The 15,772-nt window shown below is 41.9% G+C and overlaps 1 protein-coding gene across 5 annotated transcripts in view; it reads right to left on the bottom strand.

Annotated features, from left to right (window-relative positions):
* Nucleotides 1-15,772, bottom strand: part of lhfpl2a (LHFPL tetraspan subfamily member 2a) — a 37,681-nt gene that overhangs the window by 10,498 nt on the left and 11,411 nt on the right. For 4 of the 5 annotated variants that reach the window (XM_026298398.1, XM_026298396.1, XM_026298397.1 and 1 more), the window contains one exon: nt 8,399-8,475. The gene's annotated coding sequence lies outside the window, so the exon portion shown is untranslated. Of the gene's footprint in view, nt 1-639; nt 733-8,398; nt 8,476-15,772 lie in introns of those variants that run through there. The other variant, XM_026298394.1, reaches the window with a different exon arrangement.

The following is a 15,772-nucleotide window of genomic DNA, read 5'->3' as shown; positions in this document are numbered from 1 at the left end:
TCTGGGTCTCCTGCATTTCCAGCCTACACCTCTCTTTGCCTTAAGGGACCTAACAAGCAAAGCCATTTTAAAACAAAGGGGGTACTTACAGTCCATGAGGATCTGTTTGAATGAGAAGCCCCTGAAGCTACTGAAAAGAAAATGCAGGAGATGATTGGTCACGCATGGACCTTAAATACTAGTCCAGTCACACTTCCCCGTCTAAAGATTAAGATAAACCATGTGGAGGAAAATCTCTAATTACAATCATCAGGTCAGCAACAACCACGTAAATCAATCACCTACAACAAAAGCACAGCATCTGCCTTTTTCATTTCATGTCAGAGCTCCTGAGTCAGCGTTAGAGGGCAGAATAAGTCTTGGTCTTCTTATTATTTAAGGAAAATTGAAGACTCTTGTTGTAACACTCAATAACAAATGAGTCCAGAGTCAGGTTTTCCATTGTAAAGGTGCCAGTCTTTCCTGACACTTCTACACATCTGCTCAGTGATGCTACAGAGACATAATACTCACACTCTATTACATAAGCCAGCATATCAGCTTTTACATTCGTAAAGTGCTTCACCCAAGGAATCACCTCAGGGGGTCTAGATGAGAAACTAATGCAGGACAATTAAGAAAGAAAAAGAAGAATCCAACCTGTCTCCATTGGTCTGTGGATAGTCCAGCTCTCCTGGAGATGTGGCTTCTCTGCCCTGACTCTCCTGCTCTGCTCTCACACTTTAATGCCTCTCTCAGACTCAGACTCCCAGACCCTCCCCACGTCCCTCCTCCTGGACCGCCACAGCCTCCTCCGATTGGTCAGGCTGACATTGGATCCACACTTCTTGAGAGGGTCCACATGGTGGCCATATTTCAGTGCTGAATCTGGGTTAAAATAACAAGAGCTGGAGCTTCTCTCCTCTTTCCCTCTCTGTCTCAGTTTCTCGCACCTTCTCGCTCTGTGTTCGTTGCTTTCTGCACCTTTTCAATCAGCCAAGGCTAACATCTTATTATCAGCCTGCATGAGAACAGCTTTTTCACTTCCCTTACTAAAAATGTAAACCTAAGGTAGGCCATACAGCATTAACTGAACTCCTGTGAGACTGAAGACACTTATTTACACTAAGGCACATTTATGCGGTGCCTTCAGAAAGCGTTCAGACCTTTTTTACATTGTTCACACTGTACTGTGTTGTAGATTTAATTTAAACTTGATAAATATGCCATTTTTGCCCATCTGTCTTCACTCGATAATCCATAATGACAAAGTCAAAACATGTGTTTCGACATTTTCTGAATATCCATGAGTGGACCAGCCAAAGTCCAGACCTATAAAACACCTCCCAGACACTTCCCATTGGATCTGACAGAAGGTGAGAGCATCTGCCAGAAAGAATGGGGTAACCTGACCAAATCCAGGTGTGTAAAACTTCTACTGACTCACCTAAACAGACTCAAAGCTGTAATTGATACCAACAGGGACTGAAAGGTCTGAATACAAAAAAAGCTAAAGACATTTATAAATTGACGTATAAACACACAGATCCTGTAACATCCTTCCTGCTCAGTCAACTAGTGGATTAGATAAGCTGCCTGTGCATCTGGGTAACTCACAGTTCACTGTCTAAATAATAGATTAGCTTTGTGGCTGATGGGAGCAAAGTGTCTCAGAATTGCTTACAGCACAACTGGGTGCGTTCAGCCAACACTGCAGTTAGCTACCGCATTTGTTTGACTTTTGTGTTCCCTCACAAATGAGTTCCATATGAAGGCGGAAAGAGGCCGAGTCAAACAGGAAGAGAAACCGATAGTTCAGCTAGGCACTTGAATGCAGCATGGAAAGCCAGAGGAAGAGGCCCTTCTTATCAGTTTGAATGCAAGTAAAGCCACCACAGTTCAAAAATAGATCCTCCCAACAGCGATGAACACAGGCTACTCTAAAACCAAATCAAACCTCTGCCTTGACCCATTTCCAATAAACCCTTGTGACTCATCCTTAACCTGTGAGATAATATCTGTCAAACTCTTCTTTCCTCACACATTTACGGCTTAAAATTCTTTTGATTTCACACAAAGATAAATAAACCACAACTGTCACTGCCTGTTTTTAGTAGTTAGCTGCCTAATTAAGCTAATAAGACTAAATTGTAAGGTGATTCATTTTAAACCCAGAATCCTGTAAAAGCTCTTAAATATTCCCTTCATGTCCAAATACATGACATTGTGCTAAAAGGCTAAAGCTAACATGTCCCAGCTATCAGCAAATACACATCCTATTTTATTCTTTCAGGATGAAAGTAAAGGTATAAGCTACACATCAACTCCATGCTACAAAATGTACCATGATGGCAAACAGATAAATGATCTTTAAGCAGCAACCAAGAGGGTACATCTCAAACAGCACAGGCAGAAAGGCGACACACCTAAATATAATCAATATCAGAAAAGTCTAATGTAAAAATATCACACGAAAAGCTTCTTAAAATGGATATAAAGCTCAATAAAGTCACTGAAAATCTGCACATATTTACAGAAGTTATAGCTTCTATTCTCAGCCCCACCAGAAACAAACCTGACTGTGAGCAGACCCAGTTCCTACATCTGACATATTTGTAGTTTTAAGATACAGATCAGACAGAGACTGCCTACATATCATCTTTCAGACTAATGGAAATCCAGTGGTGCTGCTAAAGCTGGAGTGAAGATGCTCAGGGAGATTCCTCCTGGCAGCCCAAAGGGCTCCGACACAGCACAGGCCCTCACTTCAAAGAGCAGAAGATCAGAGAGGACAGAGGAGAGAAGAGATCCTCAATCATTACAGCACATCTACACACATGAACACACCAGACACATGAACACACCAGACACATGCCAGGCGGACGCATCCTTCACACAGATTCAATTGCAGGCCTATTTATTAAATCACTTTTTTTTTTTAACACTTCAGCAAAGTATAATAGTATTTCTCAATTCTAAAACTTTAATGGGATGATCCGGATTAAAAATAATTAATTCAAGTTTGAGGCAAAATTCTACGCTAAGGAGGCTCCCAGCTACTGTAAAAATCCGACTAATGTGTGATTGTGATTCAAACGCCACAAAAAAAGGACTGAACAAAACCTGCAGCTCAATCCACCCTTCTTTTTTTGTAGGAACGTATCTCAGACTGTTAGAAATTAAGTATTTTTTAAGGCTGCAGTCTCCTAATTCCCTGAGGTCCACAAAAATGTCTTCAAATGTCTGGTTTTGTGGTTTGAGTGCTGAGTAAATCACATCCAGAATGAGTCATGGTATATAGCCTGCACCAAAGATCATCTTCAGCATCATCGTTTTCAGGTTACAGGTTGTAAAATTAAACTGGAGACACATGATGTGCATATGAACAGTGTTTGTAAAGAGTCAGCCCATTTAGGAGTTTATACATTTAGTATTAGAAGTACTGAACACACAACAACAACACAAAGAGCAAAGCTTTTGTGTCTACACACCTGTGACCTGGATATGAAGGTGTGCCAAAAACACAGTTTGATAAAGCAGGAAGGAACTGATTTTATACCACAGAAACCAAATGCTTTATTTTGGCTCATGTCGACATGATTCCCGGACGTGCCTGAGATATCTCAATGAGGTTTTTATTTCCACATGTTTTCAATTGGAGCTGCGCCTCCATGTGTTACGTCACTTCACCGTCCAGCCTCCCCGAATAGGCGGCGCAGGTTGTCTTTTTAAAAGCCCCCGTACAAAGAGATGGCAGCAGAGGACAGACGGAGGGAACAGGCGGACAGATGAAGTATTTGACTCTAAGGAGAATAACAGAGACAGCTCACTGTGTGGTGAAATCAGATGCAGATTACTAGAGAAACACTCAAATGTTTAGACAAGAAGAGTATCTGATACCTCGTGGTGGGTTTAGCTTCGTCGTGTCATGGGTGCCAGTCAGAATTAAGCCTGACAAAAATAGAACGAATGTGAATATTTGGACTTCTGTAAAAAAATACAAAATAATAACAGTATTTCATTTAACCCAGTGCAGCACAAAGAATACACACAGTAGATGACCACCAAACATCATTCTGTCCAAAACGTGTTTTTTTTCTAACAATGTCAGTCTGATTTCAATCCCTTTTAAATTCAAAAACAGTCAGTATGAAGCAGCCTGCAAACCGATCTGGTCTTCACTGCTATACATTTGCTCCTCCGTGCAATCAGAGAAGTTTGATCTCAGTCTGGATGCCACAGATGGAGCCGCTATGGCCACAGTCTGACGGGTGCAAGGCCCGTCAACAGGCACATGGAGACACATGTTAAACGTGCACACACACACGGGGGGAAAGTTCTGCATCTACTGAGCACCATATATTTTCTAACTCACAGTCTGAACATGGCGTCTGGCTGTTTGAAATGTTTTATATGTTGTGCTGATATGAGTTTCCTTACAGAAATAAAACCTATACTTAGCTCAGGATCTCACTTTCTATGAAACCCTTTTCTTATTTAACAAAAAGTTCTCAAGTAGCAGTATGACAAGTCGAAAATCACGCAAACTTTGATTTAAATCAGGAACTGTCTGATCAAACAATAAGTCAAGGAAAGTACAAAGCTCACCACAAATTCAGCGCCAGCTTTTAGTACTTGCCAGTTTTCAGTACTCCAAGCCACAGACACATTTTGGTCAGATATCAAAAATTCTAGTTAGATCATCTCATGTTTTTAACAGAAATGCTCTTTCAGCAAATCCAGGAGCTTGGTGAAAGGAAGGGATTTCACTGCTAAGCTATATAAAATGTCTCCAGCATATGGTCACTGACAACCTCAACATCTTATTCTTATATTTGACACCCATCCATTTAATATGACGCCTGAGGCGAAGAGACAGTTGCATTTCTGCCACATCATTTTTATCCATTATTCTCTTGTCAGCAGTGGTTGTAGTTTACCATAGCTAAGCACGGGAGTGCTAACTCTGTGGCCTACTTGTTAATTTACCTTCTCAGGAGTATCACCGAAACATAAAGAGCAGTTGAAGTTGAGGAAATCCCAACACTGAGCCCGAGGGGAAGCGGGACAGGAGCGTGGGAAAGAGAAAAGGAGGGAAAAGGAATAATGGCACAGAGGCCCGAGTGTTGAACAAATCCCACATCTCAGGGTCAGTAGGGAGTACACCTGCAAGAGGTTTAGAGCTAACATGTCAACCACAAAGGAACTGAGGACTTAGAACACGTCTGATTGAGAGGCGAAGTTGCAGGAACTGTGGAGCAACAGGCAGTATGAGGGGAAAAGAAAACAGTTTCCCCTATCCCAAGAGTCTTTTTTACTCCAAACACATAATAAAAAAAAAGCATTGCAGTGTACACATGAACACATGTGGACTTGTGCACACAAAACATGCACACTTCTATTTGATCTCACTGCAAGTGGTCAACTGTTTCCCTCTGGAAACATCTGTTTATACAATCTGACTGACTGTGTGTCAGTCTGGCTGGAGCGGTGAGGTGGAGCAGGAGTCAGTCCGGTAGGAGGGACGGGGTAATTCTTCAGCTGTGTCTCTGCAGAGCAAGGCACAGGTCAACAATCCCTCATCTTCTCATATTGACCATAACAGGCCTCGCAGGGAGAGCCCACGCCATGAGGGCTGAGAAGGTGACTGAAAACAAAGACCATCTGACATATCACAGTCTGGCCTCAAGGTGGGTGGCCAACGGGACCGCCACAGACCGGGAGGCTGTCACTGCGAAAAAAATGGATCTATGCTGTTTGCCACTAAAAGACTTTTTTTTTTCCCCCCTTGGCCTGATTTCTTGTGTATAGCATCTCTGAGCTGTTAGATATCAGCTGAGGAACAACAATAAAACAGAGATAACATCCATCACAATAGAGCTAAACAACCACTATTGTTTGCTGTCCAGAAACCAAAACAGAGAAACCAGTGGCTGCATGACTCTACAAACAAAACTCCATATTTAACCTTTATACAAAGCCAGTAGGAAAAAAAATGCGATATATCACATATTTAGCCAAGCAAACAACACAGCTCTATGGATATGAAGCCAGGACAACATGTTCCTAATGTGACAAACGGTCACGGTTGTTTTCAAGCTTCGATCATGCAAATTTTCTGAAAGATTTAGTAGAAAAACGTCACAGTCTGGTTGGAAATAAGAAGATTAATAAAAGAATTCTCATCACAATAATGGAGATGTATTTTTAAGTCACCTAAAAGCGCTAAAAGTGAAAATACTGGTGAAATAAGATACTACATTCTTTACCACACATTTCCTCTGACTGCTGATGGACTGGCAGGCCCTGAGGAGCCCCAGCACTTGCACTCTGGTTCCCACTGTTAGATACCTGCAGAGTGTGGGCCCTCAGGCCCTCAGGCCTCACACTCTGGTGACCTGGGTGGATGGTATTTGGCCCACCTCTCTGCATTGTTCTCTGTTTTCTTGGGATGAGTCCAGTTTAATCCTAACTTCCCTGTGGCTCTGACCTGCTGCTCCCAGCTGAGTTTCCCACTATAGCTCAATACAACACCAGCTCCCCCTGCAAGCTGAGACCTCTCTGGCTGCTTTACCCAAATGCCCCTGAGGGCAGAGCCGTCGCCGTCGTGGGCACCTCCAAGCTTAACCTGATCCTCCTCCCCAAATCAAAAGTAAGCACCACTGAGAAACACTGGCACCAGAACCTCTCTATCTTGAGTTGGGGATAATAAAAGTATTCAGCGGTACTATCCCCATTCACAGGCCCTTGGCAAAACACCTTAACAGCATGTTGTAGAAGGCAAGGAGACGAAGGAGAGAGAAACACGAGGAGACGTGTGCAGTGAAGAGGAGAAGCCAAGGACTGGGAGAAGATGTGGGAAGCTGGGAAACGAAGAAGCGTGTTGCTATTGTCAGACTGGTTTCAGGGGAGGAAAGTGAGATGTGTAAGTGCTTTCACTTGAAGACAAAGAAATGATTGTTGAGTCTTTTGTTATAAAAACCTCACAAAACCCCATTGACCTGCAGACATGGACACCACCGACTGTGTCCTCCAGAAACAATAAGAAAAATCTGCCCGAATTAGAGCTGACATGGCAGGATACGTAAAAACTGTCATCTCTCATAGATTCACAATAAAATGAGCAGAGCCCTCGATGGATAACAGCTGACAGCACACAGATATAAATATTGTTCCTGATAAGAAGCAAGAGGCTTCATCTAATTCAACAATGCGTTTTCTCATTGATGTGTCTAATATTGAGCATGAAGACAAAGGAGGTGCAGTCAAAAACAAGTGAGATAACAGGAAGCGGCTTGCTGACACCAGGTCGGTCTATTATAGGAGCAAAATGACAAACGATGAATCTGTTTATTATCTCAGAGGGGGTTTCCCACTTTGAAATGACCTTCACAGGTGGTCTCTGCTCAATATCTCTCAGACCATTGTTTTCTCTCATGTCGGAAAAACACGAACCCACCCCAACTTCCTACTCCATCCAGATAAATATATCAGAAAGTCATGAGAGTGGCAGACAATGAAAATACAGACAGAAGCTGAAGCTGAAGTTTCATCTTCAGTTAACTTAAGGTTCATGTTGTAGGTAAATGGGAACACCACTGGTTTTACACATAAAAGGCAGATTTCAAGTTTAACAGGTACCTGACAAACTCTTGATCATAATAATAATATGAACTGGATACTGGACTCAAAAATGGTTCCCACTCACTTAAAATAAAAAAAAAGAAATACTCGCCTGGTGAATGAGCCAATAAGTTTTCTGGCTTTTGGGTTTGTTTCCAGAAACATCCCCATCCACATGTTCCCACTTGGCCCATAGACTTTACATTATGTCACGCAAATAAAACTCGCTTGTCTAAGCTCTGGGAAAGTAAAAAAAATCACATAAGGACGAGTAAAAAATGACCTTGTTTGCAGTTGGATATGTCTTGTCAACAGTTTTACAGATGTCTCTTTTGCACACTGATGTTACTTTTTATTGAAGTGCTGGAAGCCAAAGAGGTTGATTTAAAGTCCATGAAAACCTGGTTTCAATACGTTAGTTTTTCTTCTAATGTTAAATAACAGAAAACAGCAGGAAAATATCTTTAAGTGTTATTATTAAAAGTTTATTGCTCGCTTTTCTATTTACATCGTGCTCATGTAAATCGCTGATTGAGGACTTGAAAGGGATGATGTTAGATAACACCTGCCCGGAACAATGGGGGCCATGGGAACAGTTTGTATTTCCACTTGTAACCAACAGGTGCCAGGAACCCCGACTACATCATAACAAGAAAAGCAGGAAACTCTGTTTCTGTTTGTTTTGTTGGGCTGCACAACTCCAGAGTCACATGTCAGTGGACAAACATGCACATATGTTATCAGAATCATCGTTATTCAGGATCAGATCCGACATAAACAGAAATAAAACACCAACCTCTTGCGTGGAACCTGGTGGTAGATGCTGGTAAACCTTCTTCAGTTCAACACAGATGGTCTAAGAGTCTTCACCACCTATAGAGACAGCAGAAGCAAAGCAATGATGAGTCCAAATCACAAAACCATTCCCTCTCCAGACAGCATCCACAGTTCAGTCCCTGTTGGCTCCCCAACAAGAGTGAGCAATGTTTTCTCTTTGCTCATTGGTATTTTCCATCTAAACCTGTGACTGAGGAGCAAATGCACCTGGAGAAAACCTTTAAACTGTTTCACATGTTCATAAAAAAAACAGACGCTGATGTCTGCGTCCTGCATTTGACGCGATGTGGCAAAGTTGCATAATGTTTAGCGCAAGAAAACACACTCATGTAATTAAACCAAACAGTTAAGTGGGATAAATCATAAGCTCCATGTGAAAAATTTAAACAACCACATCCCAGTTTCCCACATCCTCGTTTTAAGTCTAAAATCAACACATGGAGACACTGGTTAATAACTTCAGCTCGATTTATAATCTTTACAACATATATCATCTAAGTGGCATTTATTCTGTGTTTTAGCACATCTGCTGGTTTTTCTCCCTGATGATTAAAGCTGCACAAATAAATATTCTTTTAACCAATGGATCGAATCACAGTGTGATGTGAATTATCACCCCTCAACTCCACAGAGCATTTTAGCATCTTTCAGCTCGTTGTTTTGGTTTTACAGCCCATAGCTTGACTGTTTTGCTTCATTCTCACCACTCATCTTTTTTTCAGCCACAGCAGGCTCTGATAAACCCACTGACAACTGGTGCAGACCAAACCAGAGCTAAAAGACAGTGGATATTTGATTCATAGTGGCCAGAATGAATGGAAATATTGCTGTGTATCTGCTGGATGTTTAAGGTGACACGCTCACTACTGCAAATTGTATGAGGTGACAGTGAGTCAATGTTTGTACAAACACTAAAACTAAATCATGTCAGAATCAATACATCCGTGTGGAAATAAGCCAATCATTCCTTCAGAACTAATCAATAAAAACCCTATAGACCCAGTGACAGTCATCAAAGGTCTTCCTGCCGTCAGCAGCAGCTTCAGGTTACTCTGCCCTCTTCATACTAAAGGCACACATACATCAGGCTGTAGATAATTAACTAATGGTCGACTCGCTTCCCGTTTACTCTGCCCTGCTGAGGCCCTTTAATGGAAACGGTCCAGAGAGCAGCACTCAGCTCAGTCAACAGCCAGGTCAATAATGCGACATTACCAGGATTGCAAAACTTCTCACTAACTGTGTAAAACCACTTCCATGGGATAAATGGACCTGATAAGATGATGATAACTGGCAGCTACACACAAAACACAGATAAGTGAATCTTTAAAGGAAGGAAGGAAGATGGAGTTTTGTGTGGACAGATGAACGATATCAGACAGTGGAGGTGGCTTTTCTCCCAATTCTGTCATATGCAATATAGATTTTATTAATAATTAACATTAATTAATGAATCAGTTTGTTACACATTAAAAAGACTATGACTGAGAAATGGTTGAAGTAGAATAATTATTTAATCTACAAGTAAATTAATCTTAATCTACGTTAAGGAGTTATTAAGTTAATATTTGCTAAATGACAAATTAAGACATAGTTAATACTTTTTCCACGATGTTGTTTTTACTTGAGCTTCTACAGTCCCTGGGGAGGAGCAAACACTGTTTTCTCTTGCAGCAAAAGGAAAAATGGGTGACGACAGGGTTAATGAGTGTCACAGAGCAGCGACAGCTTTCAGCACAGCAGAATCTCCGTGGTTTGGCTCTGGTGCTGAGTGACAGAGAAACAGGACGTATTTTTAAATAACATTTTGTCATTTCCACACCAAACTACCTAAAACGGATTGATAAAGGATTCAGATTTAGTAAAACCTTATCGAACCCCATTTGTACACACACCAGCAACTTGTGTACAGGGTGTTCTGCTAACTGTCAGCAGAGTCATGGTCTGGATTCAGTTTTGCCCTTAGGTAAACCTCAGCACTAGATTCTCATTTGGCATTTTCCTTTTTCTGAAGTGGATACACAAATTGCCACAGCTGAGGGGATTTTCCCCAAGTGATAAATTCCAGCTGCTATTTAAAGTGGTGCAGAAAAAAAAAAAAAAAAACAGCCTGACATGCATTCAGCTTGGGAGTGCCTCCTAGTCTTAGATGCTGGTGTTTGGGGCTCAGGTCTTGAACCCTTCCACAGGCTGGCTGTTATGTGGGGACTGGGGGACGTCTGTACTGTAGGTATATTCCGTGTAGCCAGGCCCACCACAAAAGGCTCTTTCTTATAGTATTTAAGGGCTTTGGGAACAGGGGAGCTGGGTGGAAAGGGAGTATGTGGTGGTTTAACCTTTAAACGAATAGTTTAACATTTAAAAACTCGGCTTATTTCCTTTCCTGCCAACAGTCAGATGAGAAGATTGTTACCACTCTCACATCTGGCTGCTAAACGTGAAGGTCCGACCAACAGCTGGTTAGCTCAGCTTAGTATAGAGACTAGAAACTAGAAACTGATGAATGATGGATGAATACACTCTCCAGCACCTCTAAAGCTGTTTGCTTACCAAAACAAACTATTTCTATTTCTGCAAATAATAATTCAACCAGAAAAAAACCAAATATCTGATAGTTCCAGGTTCTTATATGTGACAATTTGTCTAAAATTGAATAGTGTTGAGTTGTGGACTGTCCCAGTGAAAACAAGACATGTATAATATTGTCTTGACCATTGGCACCAATCAGCTAATTAGGAAATGGTTTGAAGGTGAATCAATAACAATCATCAGTTGCCTTACTGCTCTGGCCAGAGGCAGCCAGCTGTTTACCCATGTCTCCAGTCCTTGAGAGTTTGAAGTGTTTTCAGTCTTATTGTCTAATTTTCTAGCAAGAAGCTTAATTTAAACTAAAAAATGTCAAAGTATATAGCAAGTGTTTCTGTTGCTACACCTGCAGGGGCCCGGGCTGTGACGCATCAAGCACTGAGACGACAAATCAGACACATCTTGTTACCATCTGCATCAGTTTTCTATTCATTCCTCCAGTCCTCTCTTTCTGTCTTCACTCTGTCTCTCTGGGTAGTAATGGGAGGCATGTGAGGCTGAGCAGAGAGCACTGTCATTAAAATAACAAGCCCCATCCCTCAGGCTAACATGCACAGCACAGGTGTAAGGACGTCAATGTAAGACTCTGCTTCTCCAAAAAGTCGGTCAGCACATATTTTAAAAGGTACTGAAGCTGTGTGCACCTAAAAAACTGACTAGCTGATTAAATGAAAGGTGTGTTTACCTGGCTGAATTAAAAGGTTAAACACAACATGTTTATCTACTTGTTTACCATATAGGAGCATTTGCTTGTCTGGAGTTTGCAGAAACACAATACACACTGTGAGTGTAAACTGGGTTACACAAAGACTGGAGCCGAACGGGCACTGCAGCTGCTTTAGGTTCATACAATACAAAACAGATTTGACCGACAATGACTTCATCATTGTGCTCAGCAGCTCTGTGTGTGTTTCATCTGTGTCACTGGAACATTTTTATGGAACAACCAACTGTTGCTGCATCAGCACCACAGAAACCGCTCAGTGGATTCAGCATCATAAATATGGGACAAGAGAAATATTCGTTGCTCCAGTTAAATCACGTTCACTCTGACATTTCACTTTATCATGTAAAATCTTTGAGAACAAGAGGGTAAACTGTGATAAGGATAAATAAAAGCAACTATTGTTCTTGTGGATAATAAGCGTTGCCTGCTCCCGCTAACCTGGGCAGCTGTGTTACGTTTGCCGCACATTATTTCAGGAGCCAGTGCTCAGACAGAGGGGCTTTGAAAACCTTGCCAGTAAGTCTTCAAAGAGAAGAGGAAAATCCGTCGGGTTTCCAGCGCCTGTGCTGCTTCCGCTTTGGTGCGAGCTCGGCCTGTTGACGGCGACCGGGAGACAATGGTTTTCACTACCACAGAGTTCAGTTTACCAGCAGGCTCTGCCCCAAGTCCCACGTCTCTTAGTTACACTTACACCTGTCAAACGCTCTGTTTTTACAAGGCACATGAAGTTAACCATGATATCAGTGCCAGAGCTACCAACTCTTTCAGTTTTAAACTCTGATGTTTAGCAACGATGTCTCGTACAGAAGCAGGTTTCTCATTTCTAGCTGCCAACTTTCAGTTTTACTGGCTGAAATGACAACTTTCACTAGATGTTTTTAGCTGCAACTAGTTCATAAAGCTAAAATTAGCTTAATTAGAATTTTTCATTCCTAACATTAGCTGAAACTCTAATAACACCCGGACATGCAGTACCAGTAACAGTGTTTTGGGGTTTAAATGTACATTTTTAGCATAAAAGTTAAACACAGACAGATTTTACTTCTGTAAAACACTGTGTATTCCTGTATATGTTTATTGCCTGTCAGTCTGATTATGTTATTTCCCTTCTGATGACATTACACCACTAATGTCCAGCTCTATATCCTCAGTTTGCCCCTAATTCCATGTGACACACACACACACACACACACACACACACACACACACACACACACACACACACACACCCTCTCACACACACACACACCCCTTTCCGCTTCCATAAAAAAACACTTAACACTGCAGCACAAGCCAGGCTGTGACAAAAGGACGTGGTTTATAAAGTAAAAACACAAGGTGTGTTTAACTCCCTCAGGTACACACTGATTACACACTCTACACTAATGTAATAATTACCCTTGCGTGTGTGTGTGTGTGTGTCCTGCCTGTAAACCACAAACCGCACACAGCTGAACCAGATGACATTACCACGACTGGTCTGTTATCTCAGTGAGGACCACAGCAGAGAGCTGCAGAGCATCAGTCAGTGGAATTAAAGGGGAATAACAAAGAAATAATGACGTTTGGTTCATGTGTGTTCTGTTTTCTTTGTTCAGATGTGGGGAAGTCTCACTTCATGATTAAAGGCATGATGTGGATATGAGGGTCATGTCTGATAGACACGTATGTGAGCTCACATACATACTCATTACTCGACCTTCTCTGGACTGTACATGCAACCGCAGCCTCACTCACATTCACCAAAGTGTGTTATCATGTCTCTCCTCTTTTCTGTCCAGCCTCTGAACCTGTGAACCTACAGTGCTAAAGATTCCCACTCAGTGTCACAGGCCATTGGCTCCCAGGAATCTGACAGCTGTGCAGTAACAAGCCCGTAACGGTGTCTTTAATGTGCCTAACCATCCTGAGAAGAGGATAAGACCATGGAAGTGTTTATGTGCCATTAAACTGCCTGAACTAAGCAATGTCAACACTGCTGCAGATTCTTACATTTATATTTATGGTATTAAAAGGTTGGCTCTCAATTATTATTTTCTTAATTACCTGTAGCCGTGTGGAAAGTTTAAAGAGCAAGCCTGAGCACAAACACTACAGGACTATGTTTATTAAGGACCAGGGTTTTTTTTACCCCATGGTTAGCTTGTTTTATTATTCCTGTGGTGTTACTAGTTAAAACAAGTCCTTGTCTTAGGTGTAAGTGGGTAACCCATTACTGTGTTGATGCTATTCTGACAAAAACCTTGAGGATGTGTATTTTCAAAGGGGACTATTTCTTCAGTGGAAAGTAGCTCCAGTGAAAACTAATCTGCAGCACTAAATGACACCTTATCAAAACATGGGACTATAAAATGTTTCCCACATGTTTATTTCTTCATCATTTCAAACTACAGTGATAGACCAGGTACGTGTCCTCGTTAGTTACCAAAGGTCCAGCATTAAAAATGTCATCTCAGAGCAAAAAAGGTTGTCAAATCCAAATGTACAGTGGGTACGGAAAATATTCAGACCCCTTTAAAATTTTCACTCTTTGTGTCATTGCAGCCATTTGCCAAAATCAAAAAAGTTCATTTTATTTCTCATTAATGTACACTCAGCACCCCATCTTGACAGAAAAAAACAGAAATGTAGAAATTTTTGCAATTTTATTAAAAAAGAAAAACTGAAATATCACATGGTCATAAGTATTCAGACCCTTTGCAGTGACACTCATATTTAACTCACATGCTGTCCATTTCTTCTGATCCTCCTTGAGATGGTTCTGCTCCTTCATTGGAGTCCAGCTGTGTTTAATTAAACTGATTGGACTTGATTAGGAAAGGCACACACCTGTCTATATAAGACCTTACAGCTCACAGTGCATGTCAGAGCAAATGAGAATCATGAGGTCGAAGGAAAACTGTCCAAGGAGCTCAGAGACAGAATTGTGGCAAGGCACAGATCTGGCCAAGGTTACAAAAGAATTTCTGCAGCACTCAAGGTTCCTAAGAGCACAGTGGCCTCCATAATCCTCAAATGGAAAAAGTTTGGGACGACCAGAACTCTTCCTAGACCTGGCCGTCCAGCCAAACTGAGCAATCGTGGGAGAAGAGCCTTGGTGAGAGAGGTAAAGAAGAACCCAAAGATCACTGTGGCTGAGCTCCAGAGATGCAGTAGGGAGATGGGAGAAAGTTCCACAAAGTCAACTATCACTGCAGCCCTCCACCAGTCGGGGCTTTATGGCAGAGTGGCCCGACGGAAGCCTCTCCTCAGTGCAAGACACATGAAAGCTCACATAGAGTTTGCCAAAAAACACATGAAGGACTCCCAGACTATGAGAAATAAGATTCTCTGGTCTGATGAGACCAAGATTGAACTTTTTGGCATTAATTCTTAGCGGTATGTGTGGAGAAAACCAGGCACTGCTCATCACCTGCCCAATACAATCCCTACAGTGAAACATGGTGGTGGGAGCATCATGTTGTGGGGGTGTTTTTCAGCTGCAGGGACAGGACGACTGGTTGCAATTGAAGGAAAGATGAATGCGGCCAAGTACAGAGATATCCTGGAAGAAAACCTCTTCCAGAGTGCTCAGGACCTCAGACTGGGCCGAAGGTTCACCTTTCAACAGGACCATGACCCTAAGCACACAGCTAAAATAACAAAGGAGTGGCTTCGGAACAACTCTGTGACCGTTCTTGACTGGCCCAGCCAGAGCCCTGACCTAAACCCAATTGAGCATCTCTGGAGAGACCTGAAAATGGCTGTCCACCAACGTTCACCATCCAGCCTGACAGAACTGGAGAGGATCTGCAAGGAAGGATGGCAGAGGATCCCCAAATCCAGGTGTGAAACACTTGTTGCATCATTCCCAAGAAGACTCATGGCTGTACTAGCTCAAAAGGGTGCTTCTACTCAATACTGAGCACAGGGTCTGAATACTTATGACCATGTGATATTTCAGTTTTTCTTTTTTAATAAAATTGCAAAAATTTCTACATTTCTGTTTTTTTCTGTCAAGATGGGGTGCTGAGTGTACAT

This window comes from Mastacembelus armatus, chromosome 12 (assembly GCF_900324485.2).
Source record: "Mastacembelus armatus chromosome 12, fMasArm1.2, whole genome shotgun sequence".
In the NCBI taxonomy this organism is placed as follows: Eukaryota; Metazoa; Chordata; class Actinopteri; order Synbranchiformes; family Mastacembelidae; genus Mastacembelus; species Mastacembelus armatus.
Note: the sequence above shows the minus strand (reverse complement) of the source record. Positions and strands in the feature narration are given on the sequence as shown.